The sequence below is a fragment of the Entelurus aequoreus genome, linkage group LG24 (genome assembly GCF_033978785.1).
Source record: "Entelurus aequoreus isolate RoL-2023_Sb linkage group LG24, RoL_Eaeq_v1.1, whole genome shotgun sequence".
Taxonomy (NCBI): domain Eukaryota; kingdom Metazoa; phylum Chordata; class Actinopteri; order Syngnathiformes; family Syngnathidae; genus Entelurus; species Entelurus aequoreus.
This window is the reverse complement of record NC_084754.1, coordinates 4,501,624-4,517,455: the sequence shown is the minus strand read 5'-3', so window position 1 is coordinate 4,517,455 and position 15,832 is coordinate 4,501,624. Positions and strand designations below refer to the sequence as shown.

The 15,832-nt window shown below is 37.8% G+C and overlaps 1 protein-coding gene across 1 annotated transcript in view; it reads right to left on the bottom strand.

Moving 5' to 3' along the window:
- Positions 1 to 15,832, bottom strand: part of cbln1 (cerebellin 1 precursor) — a 57,206-nt gene that overhangs the window by 33,830 nt on the left and 7,544 nt on the right. The gene's annotated exons all lie outside the window — the stretch shown is intronic.

The following is a 15,832-nucleotide window of genomic DNA, read 5'->3' as shown; positions in this document are numbered from 1 at the left end:
ATAGGCTCGAACTCAATAATTTCTTATCAAACATCATCCTTACTTAGTTGTGATTTCCCTCTCTGCATGAAAGTTTAAAATGAGCATATATTAATGCAGTATGAAGAAAAATGTTTGAATGTAGACACATAGAATCATCATACTGCTGTGATTATATGCATCAAGTGTTCATTCAAGGCTAAGGCAAAATATCGAGATATATATGGTGTATCGTGACATGGCCTAAAAATATTGAGATATTAATAAAAGGCCATATCACCCAGCCCTAGGCTTAAATCTTCCTGCAAAAAGCAGATACGAGCAAAAAATCTAACTATGCAATGGAAAAGATCCCTATACTTCATCAAAAAAGCCCTACTCTTTTTATTTACTTCCAGTACATGTTTTGCAACCTCTTTTGTCTATCCAATTGTATCTTTGTCCTTGTAAGACTTACCATTAATTTTAAAGATTTGCTTTGTGGTTTTGACCAGTTTTTCCTAACCATTGCTGGACCGTATATATTTAAGTTAGAGTAAGTGCTCTGTTTGTCTTTTTCTTTATTAAAATGAGAAGCAACACATTTTAGTTACAATAACGGTGATATTAACTTTTCATATCGTTACTGTATCATTTCCCTCAATATGCACCTTTGTCTTGACCAACATGTTTTTTTATCAAGATAAACGTGATATCGAATGTTCATTTATCCATTTCATTGCTCTTTTTTTATGTCGTTGTTTATATGTATTTCACATTGTAAAATGTGTTTTGTGTCTGGAACGGATTAAATAGACTTGTATTATTTCAAATAGGAAAAAAATGCTTTTATATCTATGTTGGACTTTTGGAACGGTTTGCAAACCAAAAGTAAGGTACCGATGTGCAATCTATGCGACTAAATGACGCATGAAAACTAAATTATGGAGAAGTGTAATGTATAAGTAAATAATACAGTATGTAGGGATGATGTTCGAAACCGGTTCTCCCGGTTGTTCAAAAAGAAAAGAACCGTTCGATAAGAAAAGAACCGATTCCATGGACTCGAATCCCTTTTTGAGAACCGGTTCCCGTTATCGAGGCCACTATAGTAAAGAAAAAGAGTTGGTTCTTAATTCGAATCCGTGGGAACGAATCCCGTCCCACAGGAAATGCCCTGTGGCACGTCCTAGGAAATTACGTAGCTCAGTCATTAGGCGGCAGATACAGAAGCAGCAACAACAATGGACCGGAAGAAACGCCTCAAGGCATGGCTTCATTTTACAAAAAAATACGACAAGGAAACGGCTATCTGCAATTATTGCCAGGCTTCGCTCTCATGTAAGGGGGGAAGTACAACAAGCATGATGAAACATGTTCAGGCCGTACATAACCTGAAGGTTAGAGAAAGGTGTCGTGGAGTCATTCCTGGAGGAGGCCACACTGATGGACCCCAGAAGGATGTTCCAATAGCAGCAGAAGTGCACTTTTTGGAGAGCTGTATTATTTTCAGTTTCGTGCCCAAGGGACTGATTTTATTTAACACTATATTATTATTTATACACCTATAGTGATCACAGAGACAGCTTGTTTTTGTATTACTGTATATATTTGTTTTTCTGAAAAATCCCACTTATTATACTTTGGGTAACAACAGTCAATATTTATTTATTTTATTTTACTTTTTTAGGGGGGTAACAACAGTCAATATTTATTTAATTTAATGTTTTTCTTATAAAATAAAAGTGAGCTTTTGTTAAACAAAATATTGTGTGTTTTTTTCCCATATACAACAACCTATCTGGATTCGATAAGAGAATCGATAAGGAATCGGTTCGATAAGAGGATTCGATAATGGGCTCAAACTCGATAATTTCTTATCAAACATCATCCCTAACAGTATGTACAAAAAACATGTGCTGAACATGCTCACCCCAAAATATTTATTTTGGTCTACTGGTTCTTGAACACCACACTCCAAGTATTGTTGTAAAGTACCACTTCACTTCCTAATGTGCACTTCAAAAGCACAAAACATAGCACTGTGACTATCAGTGCATCTGGAAAGTATACACAGCGCTTCACTTTTTCCACATTTACTTGTGTTACAGCCTTATTCCAAAATGGAATAAAACATTTTTTTTTACTCAAACGTCCACAGACAATACCTCATTATGAAAATGTGTAAAGTTTTTTTTTTTAATTTTTTTTTTTAATCTGGCAAATTTATTATAATAAAAAACTACAGCCTTTGCTCAATACTTTGTTGATGCACATTTGGCAGCAATTACAGCCTCAAGTCTTTTTTGAATAAGATGCCACAAGCTTGGCACACTTATCTTTGGGCAGTTTCAGCCATTCCCCTTTGCAGCATCTCTCAAGCAAGGCTGCGACTAACGATTATTTTGACAGTCGATTAATCAACGATTATCTTAACGATTAGTCGGATAATAAAGCGTACACATATTTAATGGCGCTAATTTTTCCATGAACTCCTAAATGCAGCTTCAGTTATTTTAGGCTTACCAACAACAAAGACGACTAATTAATTCCTAAATATTTATTTTTACTGCAAATGTGCTGCTCATTCGTCTGTTACAAAAATGAAAATTACAATTAAAATGTCCATTTTTAAAAGAAAAGAAAGACCAATTTTTTATGTATTAAAAAAAACAAAAAACAGTTATAATAGCAGCGATGAAAACAAACAACAAAACACAAAATCTAACTTCCTCAAAAAGAAATACAGAATTTTGTGATGTATTAAAAGCTGCACACGGGTATATTGACTATTGTGTAGAATGTATTTATTCTTAAAATGTGGCTATTTAATAGATCCATCCATCCATCCATTTTCTACCGCTTATTCCCAATAGATTGTATGTTTAATCTTATGATACCTCCGCATTAGTGCCTATCTGTATCTGTGTGTGTGTGTTTTGTTATTGTGCCTTTTTTTACAGCATTGCAAATTGACCTTGCTTTAAAACATTATTGAATTGATGTAGACAAATTTTAGCTGCCTGACTTTGGCTAAAATAATAGTTACTGTATTTTTCGGAGTATAAGTCGCACCGGCCGAAAATGCATAATAAAGAAGAAAAATATATATATATAAGTCGCACTGGAGTATAAGTCGCATTTTTTGGGGAAATGTATTTGATAAAACCCAACACCAAGAATAGACATTTGAAAGGCAATTTAAAATAAATAAAGAATAGTGAACAACAGGCTGAATAAGTGTACGTTATATGAGGCATAAATAACCAACTGAGAACGTGCCTGGTATGTTAACGTAACATATTATGGTAAGAGTCATTCAAATAACTATAACATATAGAACATGCTATACGTTTACCAAACAATCTGTCACTCCTAAATCCCATGAAATCTTATACGTCTAGTCTCTTACGTGAATGAGATAAATAATATTATTTGATATTTTACGCTAATGTGTTAATCATTTCACACATAAATCGCTCCTGAGTATAAGTCGCACCCCCGGCCAAACTATGAAAAAAACTGTGATTTATAATCCGAAAAATACGGTAGTTGTTTTTCAGACAACTTTGTCTTACACTTGTTAGCTAGCTAGCGAGGCATAAGCTAACACTCTTATCGAGGTTGAGTTGTATCCTCCCGCCAGATGTCCGACATCATGCCTCCGCTTTAAATGCTTGCGTATCACAAGGTCCGCTTTGCAAAATGAGCACGATTTTCATGTTTTTAACAAGAATAAGAGGACATTTTCTCACACTTTACATGTTATCACTGGCGATGTTTTTGCGAGTGGTGATGCGGACCTGCTTTCGCCCGGAAAAAACAGAGTGATGACGTCACGACTTTTGTCCACAAATATAATTGTCGGCGACAAATTTTATTGTGGACAATGTCCACTAATCGTTGCAGCTCTACTCTCAAGTTCCATCAGATTGGATGGGAAACGTAGTTTTTCATTCAGAATGTCTCTGTTCATTGCTGCATTCATCTTTCCCTCGATCCTGACTCGTCCCTCAGTGATGAGTGTAAGGCTGCAGCTAACGATTATTTTTCTATCGATTAATCTATAGATTATTTTTTCGATTAATCGGTTAATCTATAGATTATTTTTTTCGATTCATCTATAGATTATTTTTCCTTTTACCGATTATTTTTTTATTTAAAATGAAGATGAAAAAATAAATGTAGGCCTGTTTTTTCAAAAGGCATGGCTTTTATTTACAAAAAAAAAGAATAATGGCCACTCAGTCAACATTGACAACAACATGACAAAATATTCTGTAACAATGTAAACATTTAAAACTTTTAACATTTAACAAAATTAAAAGTAGCTTATTTGCTTTTTAATGTGCAAATATAAAAGTAAACATCCAGTGCAAATCTTAATATTCTGCAATAGTATAAGCATTTTAAAAGTAAAAGTATTGCTTATTTTGCTTTAAAATGTGCAAAAATAAAGATAAACATCCAATACAAAAAAGTGCAAAACGAAATAATCTGTAACAACAGTGTAAACATTTCAACAAAAGTGAAAGTATTGCTTGTTTGCTAAAATGTGCAAAAATAAAGATAAACATCCAATACAAAAAAGTGCCAATCTAAATATTCTGGAGCACTGTAAAGATTAAGTATTGCTTTTAAAATGTGCAAAATAAACATCCAGTCCAACACAGTACACAATAACCAATTCTACTCATTCCAGTGAGTGTCTAACAGTTGTAACGAAGAAAGGTTAGCATGTCTACATGCTCTGCTTCTTTTCTTGTTTACAATATTCCCAGCAGCTGAAAATAGGCGCTCAGAAGGGGTCGATGTGGCTGGAACTGAGAGCTAATTACCGGTAGCCTTCACCTCAAGCCAGGACTGCGGGTGAGCTGAGCTCCAGTTTATATTCCTAGAAGGTCAACGGGCTCATAGTGATGTTACTAGTAGTTGACTGGGAGGTGTTTATTATCATTTGGGGAGAGTCCGCTGCCCGATGCTCACCTACTAAACACCTATCTGCTCCACGCTGAAGCGCTGACTACATGCGCTCTGAATACGCACTGCTGATTGGCTGGTAACGCTTTGTATAACGCTTTGTGTGTACCAATCAGATGGTTGTGTGGGTGGGACAATGCTGCGTGTGTACCAATCAGATGGTTGTGTGGGTGGGACAATGCTGCGTGTGTACCAATCAGATGGTTGTGTGGGTGGGACAATGCTGCGTGTGTACCAATCAGATGGTTGTGTGGGTGGGACAATGCTGCGTGTGTACCAATCAGATGGTTGTGTGGGTGGGACAATGCTGCGTGTGTACCAATCAGATGGTTGTGTGGGTGGGACAATGCTGCGTGCTGAGACAGAGGCAGAGGAGCAAAGCAGCTTGTTAACACTTTAGCAGCTAAAGTTAGCTTTAGCTCTTAACCTTAAACCTCTTCTAAAAAAGCAGAGCCTAGATGCCTCTGTTATCAACAACTACAGACCAATTTCAAATCTACCATTCATAAGTAAAATAATTGAGAAAGTTGTCCTCCAACAACTAAATCACTTCTTGGCTTCTACTGGCTGCCACAACAACTTCCAGTCAGGATTTCGACCTCTTCATAGCACAGAGACGGCCCTTCTTAAAGTTATAAATGACATCCGTCTAAACACAGACTCTGGCAAAACTTCAGTATTAATGCTTTTGGACCTCAGTGCTGCATTTGACACTGTCGACCACTCAATACTTTTGGACAGGTTGGAAAACTGGGTGGGGATCTCAGGCACAGTTTTAAGCTGGTTCAAGTCATATCTACAAGATAGGAACTATTTTGTTTCCATTGGTGACTTTGTATCAGAACCAACCAACGTAACGTGTGGAGTCCCCCAAGGTTCAATCTTGGGGCCGACTTTATTTAACATCTATATGCTCCCACTAGGACAAATCATGCAAAATAATAACATTGACCATCATTGCTATGCCGATGACACCCAAATCTATGTAGCGCTATCACCAAATGACTATCGCCCCATAGATCTTCTGTGCCAGTGCATTGAGCAAGTCAAACACTGGATGTGCCAAAATTTCCTACAACTAAATGAAGATAAAACTGAGATAATTGTTTTTGGTGCTAAAAAAGAAAGGTTTAAAGTCATCCAACACCTTCAATCACTGTCCCTGAAAACCTCAAATAAAGCCAGAAATCTTGGGGTTATTTTAGATTCTGATTTACATTTCGACAGTCACATCAAATCAGTAACAAAATCGGCCTACTATCACCTCAAAAATGTAAAAAGACTTAGAGGGCTCATGTCAGCTCAAGACTTAGAAAAACTTGTACATGCCTTTATTACCAGTAGGCTAGACTATTGTAATGGTCTCCTTGCAGGTCTTCCCAAAAAAACTGTCAGGCAGCTACAGCTTGTTCAGAACGCTGCTGCTAGAGTTCTAACAAAGACCAAAAAATGTGAGCACATTACACCAATTCTTAAATCCTTACATTGGCTCCCTGTACATCAGAGAATAGATTTCAAAATCCTCCTGCTCACATATAAATCACTACATGGTCTAGGGCCCAAGTATATCACTGATATGCTCCCACTATATACGCCCTCTAGATCACTAAGATCTTCTGAGACCAATCTGTTAGCGGTTCCAAGAGTAAACTCAAATCAAGGGAGATCATCATTCAGTCACTATGCAACACATAGCTGGAATAAACTTCCTGAAGATGTCAGACTCTCCCCAACTCTCACTACTTTTAAAACTAGACTGAAGACTTTTATGTTCACCTTAGCTTTCAGCTAAATCTTTTAATCTTTTAACTTTTAACGTCTGCACTGTTTTTATTTTTATTGTCTGCATTTTAATTTTGCCTTTATTTTCTTTCATTTCACTTTGTTGTCTGTGAAGCACTTTGAGTCTGCCTTGTGTATGAAAAGCGCTATACAAATAAAGTTGCCTTGCCTTGCCTTGCCTTAGAAACTCGTTCGGTACACCCCCGTACCGAACTGAAAGCCCCGTACCGAAACGGTTCAATACAAAACACGTACCGTTACACCCCTAGCAGATACAAAGGACACATTCATGTTTTTGTGTAATGATGACAACGTATACTCGCGCGGACGATTGACTAGTTGATGGTTTTCTTGTCAAATGTTGGTTCATAGCCGTTGTGCTGCTATGATAGGCCATTTCCGCTCAACACAGTGTGCATACAACAACATTATTAGGCTGTGTATTGAAATACTCCCACACTTTTGACCACTTTTGGCGTGATTTTTTCCCCCTCGCTCGCACAGTCTGCTTTGCGCTCCGCCATGACGGTAGTGTGACGTAAATATGCGACGCGTCGACGCACAAAAACGGCGTCGACGTATTTACGTAACCGATGACGTCGACTACGTCGACGCGTCGTTTCAGCCTTAGATGAGTGATGCCTTGTTTCCTCCAAACACGATACCTGACTTCAATCTTTGTTTCATCAGAACAGAGAATTTTGTTTTTCAGGGTCTGAGAGTATTTCAGGTGCATTTTAGCATACTTTTTACTAGGGCTGCAACTAGCAACTAATTTGATAATCGATTAATATGTCGATTATTACTTCGATTAATCGATTAATAATCGGATAAAAGAGACAAACTACATTTCTATCCTTTCCAGTATTTTATTGAAAAAAACAGCATACTGGCACCATACTTATTTTGATTATTGTTTCTCAGCTGTTTGTAAATGTTGCAGTTTATAAATAAAGGTTTATAAAAAAAAATTAAAAAAGTAGCCTCTGCGCATGCGCATAGCATAGATCCAACGAATCGATGACTAAATTAATCGCCAACTATTTTTTATAATCGATTAGTTGTTGCAGCCCTACTTTTTACTAAGATATGGCTTCCATATGGCCACTCTACCATACAGGCGCGATTGGCGGATTGCCTCAGAGATAGTTGTCCTTTTGGAAAGTTCTCTTCTGACAGAGTGACCATCGGGTTCTTGGTCACCTCCCTGATTAGACTAACATGAATGCAGCCATGTACAGAGACATCCTGGATAAAAACACTTGCCATCCAATCTGATGGAGCTTGAGAGGTTCTGCAAAGAGGAATGTGGAAATACGAATGGGCTAATCTTCCCAAAGATAGGTGTGCCAAACGTGTGGTATTGTATTCAAAAAGACTAGAAGCTGTAATTGCTGCCAAAGGTGCAACAACAAAGTATGGACCACAGGCTATGAATACTGTATGTTTTTAATACATTTGCTTTTTTTTTTTTTTAAATACTTTTTTTTACATTGTCTTCATTAGGTATAGTCTGTAGAATTTTGACAACAAAAATTAATGTATTCCATTTTGGAGTAAGCCTGTAACATAAAATGTGGGAAGAGTGAAGCGCTGTGAATACTTTCCGGATAAACTTCGCCAATAAACGAGACCGTCTCAAGCGGTCAATACATTCAGGGAGAACGTTTGATTCCATTCATTTTAATTTCAGACAGACAACAGTGCCAGTCAATGAAAATAATTGTTTTTGACTTAAGTTTCACATAATGTTATTACATTCCTTTTGCAATAATTGAATTTTGCAGCCGGGCCAGTTACAAAGTTAAATGAGTTTGCAGCATGAAATTTTAGAATTCATAGATAAAATGTTGTATATCTCCCAGTGTCTGATGATCAATGTCTGAACTAGCTTCCAACCACCCTCTTTCTCCCAGTTAAACCATTATTTCCCCATCCTTATTATCCATCATTATCTCCCTTTTTCTCCAAAACACCCATTACTTTTCTTGTCCTCTGTATCTACACACTTCTATGGGATTATTTTTTCACCTTTCTCGTGCCCCTTCTTTTTATGTCCTCTGTCTCCTATCCCTTCATGCCTACCTACGTATGTTTTTCATCCTTTGTCTCTCATCTCCTGCATGCACCCCAGCAGCAACTGCCTCTCAGGCAATTAAACAGTGGGAGTTTTCAACCCACCAGATGCCCTGAATGGAAGGGGACACGACTGGAGAAGGTTGAGCGGCACATTCTTAACGCTTAAAAAGGAGGGAGGAAAAAAACAAAATCACACCTGCTGTTTTAAAGTTTGCAACCGGGTTTAAAATGCTACTTTTTTCTTTTTGAAAATGTGAAAATCATGACGTTATTACCATCGTCGTCTGTATGGTTTGACAGATTTGATTGCTTCTGAGCTTCTATTTGTGTGCAGTCAGACAACGAGTGGACTTGTAGGCCTTGCTAGACTTTTTCCCTCAACGACTGCCTCGCCTTCCTTGTTGTTGCGGCGGATATGCCATGTTAATTAATTCAGGACTGCAATAAAAAAAAGTCTAAGTAGCAAACACATAATGCCAAAACTCCAGGGAGCCAACAGCATAATTACACAACAGTTTAATTTGCCAAAGACACATTGTGATTAACATTGTGTGGCGTGTAAAAGCCTCATTATCTGTATGTTAAACACCACGAATGGGCTTAGGACGTCTCCAAGATTTCCTATCGCTTGTCACATCAAAAGACTAAAGAGACAGTGTTGAACGCGCAGTGAAAAGGAGTTGTTAGTGAGATGAAAGAAGTGCTGGGAGAGGGCAGGCAGTTTGCATAAGTGTACATTAGGGATGCAACGATTCACCGGTTTTACTATTAACCGTGATTAAAAAAAACGTCACAATTATTTAATCGTAAAGGGTCCTCTACATCGCGTTTTTCAGTCCTCCTCACTCGCTGTAAACAAACAGATAATTAAAAATGAATAATTAAGCAGTTGATGACAATAACACTTGAGTCTATCATTCACATGAGTAAAGTACATTTTAGTCTCATACCGGATAAATAATGCAATTATTTATTTAATAGTTAAATCAATTAATTCGTTTTTATAATTATCAATAGAGTTGTACATCTCTTTGTCGTGGACATCTAGACACATGGGCTACGATGCGATTCAAAACAATTTATTTATAAAATAGAATGAAATCAATGCGATTCAGTTCAGTGTATGTGTGTGTTGGGAAAGGTTGGACGGAGGACTGGTTTGTGTATAGAGACACCAGGCTTAGTGGTGGCTGTCACCCTTGTAGGTTTTGGAACCCCTCTTTGGCTAGAGTAGGTAGGTAGGTTTGTGGTGTATGCTGAATCAATCAATCAATGTTTATTTATATAGCCCTAAATCACAAGTGTCTCAAAGGGCTGCACAAGCCACAACGACATCCTCGGTACAGAGCCCACATAAGGGCAAGGAAAACTCACCCCAGCGAGGTGAATGACTATGAGCTAATTAAATAGCTTTAGTTAGTAAGCTTAACTTTCTTTTTCAGAAGTGTCTTTTGGTATGTTTTGTTCATTCCTTTGAAAGCACCTGTATTCCCAAGCTAGGCTAGTGTTGTGTCTTATTGATAGAGTGGGTTGTTGCATTGTAGCGAAACTAGACCGTCATTGGATCAGCAGTGCCCATTAGGTCGATAGCGAGCTACCAGTTGATCGTGGAGGTTATGTCAGCATTAAAAAAAATAGAAATGAAAAATTACCTATCATCAATCTTCACTATGACGTCCCTTTCATCACTTGATTGCCATTTATGGCAGCCGAGGATCTTGTGAGAAGACGCTGGCTGCTGCGAGCTCAGGATGAAGAGAAACAAAAACGACCAGCAGGACCGCGAGAAGCACTTTTTATTTCAACAGTACAGTACCGGCCGTCAAAAGTGTAAAAGACCGACCGCACAGTTCCTGCCTTCACAAAAAAAGGTGCTGCCCCATCCTGCCTGCGCTGCCATAATAAAGGTCTGAGAAAACCAGTGCATAAAAACTAGCAAGCTACGGAGTTAACTGCAATGTATTTCTTGTAAAGGATATAAAATGGAGAATGGAAGCTGGACAAACGAGAAGCTAAAAACCAACCACTTTCATGTGGTATTCGAAAGAGGGAAGGACTTTATTTTCCCTCCACAATATAAATTTAAAGTTGTCTAATTCCAAACAATGCAAGTCATGAGAATAAAGCAACATATTTTCTTGTCTTTAAGAAAGAAGGGAATCTATATGCCCTAAAGATGCTTTTATTTTTATTAAACACCTTTAACATGTTAACAAATGTGTCTAAATATATATATATATATATATTATATATATATATATATATACAGTATATGTATAAAGATGTATATATATATATATATATATATATATATATATATATATATATATATATATATATATATATATATATATATACAGTCGTGGTCAAAAGTGTACATACACTTATAAAGAACATAATGTCATGGCTGTCTTGAGTTTCCAATCATTTCTACAACTCTTCTTTTTTTGTGATAGAGTGATTGGAGCACATACTTGTTGGTCACAAAAAAAATTCATGAAGTTTGGTTCTTTTATGAATTTATTATGGGTCTACTGAAAATGTGACCAAATCTACTGGGTCAAAAGTATACATATAAGGCGCCTTTGGTAGCCATCCACAAGTTTCTGGTTGAATTTTTGACCACTCGACTTGACAAAATTGGTGCAGTTCAGCTAAATTTGTTGGTTTTCTGACATGGACTTGTTTCTTCAGCATTGTCCACATGTTTAAGTCAGGACTTTGGGAAGGCCATTCTAAAACCTTCATTCTAGCCTGATTTAGCCATTCCTTTACCACTTTTGACGTGTGTTTGGGGTCATTGTCCTGTTGGAACACCCAACTGCGCCCAAGACCCAACCTCCGGGCTGATGATTTTAGGTTGCCCTGAAGAATTTGGAGGTAATCCTCCTTTTTCATTGTCCCATTTAAAGCACCAGTTCCATTGGCAGCAAACAAACCGGCCCAGAGCATAATACTACCACCACCATGCTTGACGGTAGGAATGGTGTTCCTGGGATTAAAGGCCTCACCTTTTCTCTTCCAAACATGTTGCTGGGTATTGTGGCCAAACAGCTCAATTTTTGTTTCATCTAACATCACACGGACAAAGATAAGACCTTCTGGAGGAAAGTTCTGTGGTCAGATGAAACTAAAATTGAGCTGTTTGGCCACAATATATATATATATATATATATATATATATATATATATATATATATATATATATATATATAAAGTTTGTACGGTATACCAGTACTAATAAAGTACTGCAAGAAAACTACTGGTACTCCACCTCCACCCCCCACACCCCAGACATATTGGCGTGTCTTCCTCACGCAGTGACATTGCTGTTAAAACGAGCAGAGGCACATGTTAAACAATGCACACGCATGGAGTACTTACAAGCACAAACAGCATGGCGATAGAGGGAAAATGTACGCATTTTGGCTTAAAACTAGCGATAAAGTTGAAGCTATAAACACTTTAAGCGCCGCTCTGGAAAAGGTGCTTTAAAACAGCTAGCTAGCGGCTAATGTCAATCCGCAGTTCGCAGTATAATCACTAATTCTCTCGCCTTCATGTTGACAAATAAAGTACGTTTTTTACAAGTATCATCCTTGCAGGATGAGGAATAGCTAAACATGCTTCACTACACACCGTATGAAGATACAATTGTTAACCGCTAACAGCAAGCTATCGCTCCTGAATGTAAACAAATGCCAGACCAAAGAGGAAAATAACCATACGGACTGTTCTAGGCGCAAAGTTCAAAAGCCAGCATCTGTGATGGTATGGGGGTGTATTAGTGCCCGAGGCATGGGTAACCTACACATCTGTGAAGGCATCATTAATGCTGAAAGGTACTTACAGGTTTTGGAGCAACATATGTTGCCATCCAAGGAACGTCTTTTTCAAGACAAGACAATGCCAAGCCACATTCTGCACGTGTTACAACAGCGTGGCTTCGTAGTAAAAGAGTGCCGGTACTAGACTGGCCTGCCTGTAGTCCAGACCTGTCTCCCACTGAAAATGTGTGGCGCATTATGAAGCCTAAAATAGCACAACGGAGACCCCGGACTGTTGAACAACTTAAGCTGTACATCAAGCAAGAATGGGAAGGAATTCCAGCTGAAAAGCTTCAAAAATTGGTCTCCTCAGTTACCAAACGTTTACTGAGTGTTGATAAAAGGAAAGGCCATGTAACACAGTGGTAAAAATGCCCCTGTGCCAACTTTTTTGCAATGTGTTGCTGCCATTAAATTCTAAGTGAATGATTATAAGCAAAAAAATAAGTTTCTCAGTCCGAACATTAAATATCTTGTCTTTGCAGTCTATTCAATTGAATATAAGTTGAAAAGAATTTGCAAGTCATTGTATTTTGTATTTGTTTACGATTTACACAACGTGCCAACTTCACTGGTTTTGGGTTTTGTATTTATATAAACTAACTGAAAATTTGCTTTCCCTACCTGAAAGACCAGCAGCCACCACTGGTATAAATAATAATAATAATTACTGATAACACCTTTTGTTTTCAAATGTATGTACACCATGTTTAGCCTTTTTTTAAAGTAAATCTACAGTAGCTATCATTAACAATTATGCAAATTATATAAGGATGTCATATTGGTCACGGCCCTAGCCATGCCCCCACCGCCATAAGTACATGGGCAAGCTGGGGGAACCCTGTATTTACATCCATTCCCTTCTTCAGACACTTAAGCTAACGTAGCGTGAATATTTTTGCGGGCAGCCCTGGCTCTCGCATTGTTTTAAAAACAAAAACCGTCAACAAAGGGTGCAACCATTCGTCGAAATTGTCGACAAATTACGACAATAACATTTGTTGCTTACAAATTAATTTGTCGACAATAGTCGGTGATGTCATTACTTGTGTTTTCCCGGATGGAAGCGAGTCAGCGCAGCCAATCGCCACAACATCACAGGTGAAGACACGCAAAGTGTGGGAACATTTCACCCTAATCTTGCTAAAGACCTGTATAGCTTGCTCATTTTACAAAGTGGATCTTGTTTTTCATGGCAGTACATCTGCGATACGGGAACATTTAAAGCGGAGGCGTGATGTTGGACGTCTAGAAGACGTGATCTCAATTTGGTAAGATAGTTAGCTTGTTACCTTGCCAACAAGCATCCATATCAATATCATTTTAGCCAAAGGGTAAACTTTGTCTTTATCAATTCAAGTACCGTATTATCCAGACCAAAGGACGCACCGATTAGAAGGCGCACTGCCGATGAATGGTCTATGTTTGATCTTTTTTCATAACAAAGGCGCAACGGATTATAGGGCGCATTAAAGGAGTCATATTATTTTTTTATTTTTCTAAATGTAAAAGACTCCCTTGTGGTGTACATAACATGTAATGGTGGTTCTTTGGTCAAAATGTTGCATAGATTAGGTTTTACAGACCATCTTCTAGCCGCTTTCTGACAGTCGCTTCAGGATGCGCCGTTTTGTGGGCGGTCTTATTTACATGGCGCACCTTCGACAGCGTCTTCTCCCCGTCATCTTTGTTGTAGCGGTGTAGCGTGCAAGGACGGGAGTGGAAGAAGTGTCAAAAGATGGAGCTAACTGTTTTAATGACATTCAGACTTTACTTCAATCAATAACGGAGCAGCATCTCCTCATCCGCCGGAAATGTGTCCCGTGAAAAACCGTCCGATTGGAACTCTCTAATAGCTAAAGTTACTTGGGTGATTTATGTAAACTCACTATACCAGTATGTTTTAGCGCTTTCATGGCAGATATAAGTGAGAACTTTACACTACTTTATATTAGAAATGGCAACAGCGGAGGATGACTGTCACATAACAAGAAGATAGAGAAAAAGAAGAAGCTTATCGACTACGGTGTCTGCACGGACTACAAAGGCGGAAGCGTGACATTTTTCAGGACTTCGGTAGATCCCAAATACAGATCATCAGGTACCAGAAGGTAAGAAAAGTTGCTTTTGCATAATATTGTAAAACAAAACGCCAGATAATATGTCTTACCTTATACACACCATAATAATACTCGTATGTTGAAGCACAGTACAATCCATCAAGCGGTGCGGCTTCATAGCTTACCAAAGTCGTACTAAAAATATTTTGATAGATTTCTGAGCGCCGTGTGTAATGTTCTATATTTTCAATGGAACATATAAAATCTTGGTGTTGTTTACTTGAGTCATATTGCAGTCTACACGTATCTCTCATGTTTGACTGCCATCTACTGGTCACATTTATCATTACACCATGTACCAAATAAAACGGCTCCGAGGTCGGTAAGCAAAACCAGAATTATTCCGTACATTAGGCGCACCGGGTTATAAGGTGTAATGTCGAGTTTTAAGGGGAAAAAAAGGATTTTAAGTGCGCCTTATAGTCCGGAAAATACGGTACTATATTTATTTGTCAGGAACTTTTTGCAATTTGCAGTGCAAAGAAGAAAGGCATAATAACACATTTCAATCACACACACAAACGTTATATCATAAAATAATCAATGTATAATTTATTAGATGGCTAAAATGTTCAGAAATAATCAAGTCAATAGGATTGCTAAAATGCCAGGAGTTAATCAATAATATACCAGTGTGCAATGTTTTAAACACATTATTACAAAATGCTGGTGTCTTTTTGAGGAAGTTAGATAGCTTTGCTGCTTTTCTTAAACTGTTTTCATAAACAAAATGTATTTTGCTTTTGTCAGCACAGGGACTGTCCCGTCTTTTAAATGGACAAAAGTCGAATGAGTTATTTAGTTTTTTGTAACAGCCTAATGAGCAGCACAGTTACAGTGCAAATAAATATTTCTGAATGAATGTGTCATCTTTGTTCGTTAGCACATGCCTAAAAATATCTTAAGATGTATTTAAAAGCAGATGGCTAAATTAGAGCCACTGTATAGGTTTATGCTTCATAATCTATTATTCGACTAATCGTTAAGATAATCAATCAATCACTAGTGGACCATAAAAATAGTTGCTAGTTGCACCCCTAGTTTCTAGCGATGCAGCCTATGTCTCTAGACTCGATTAATCTAAGG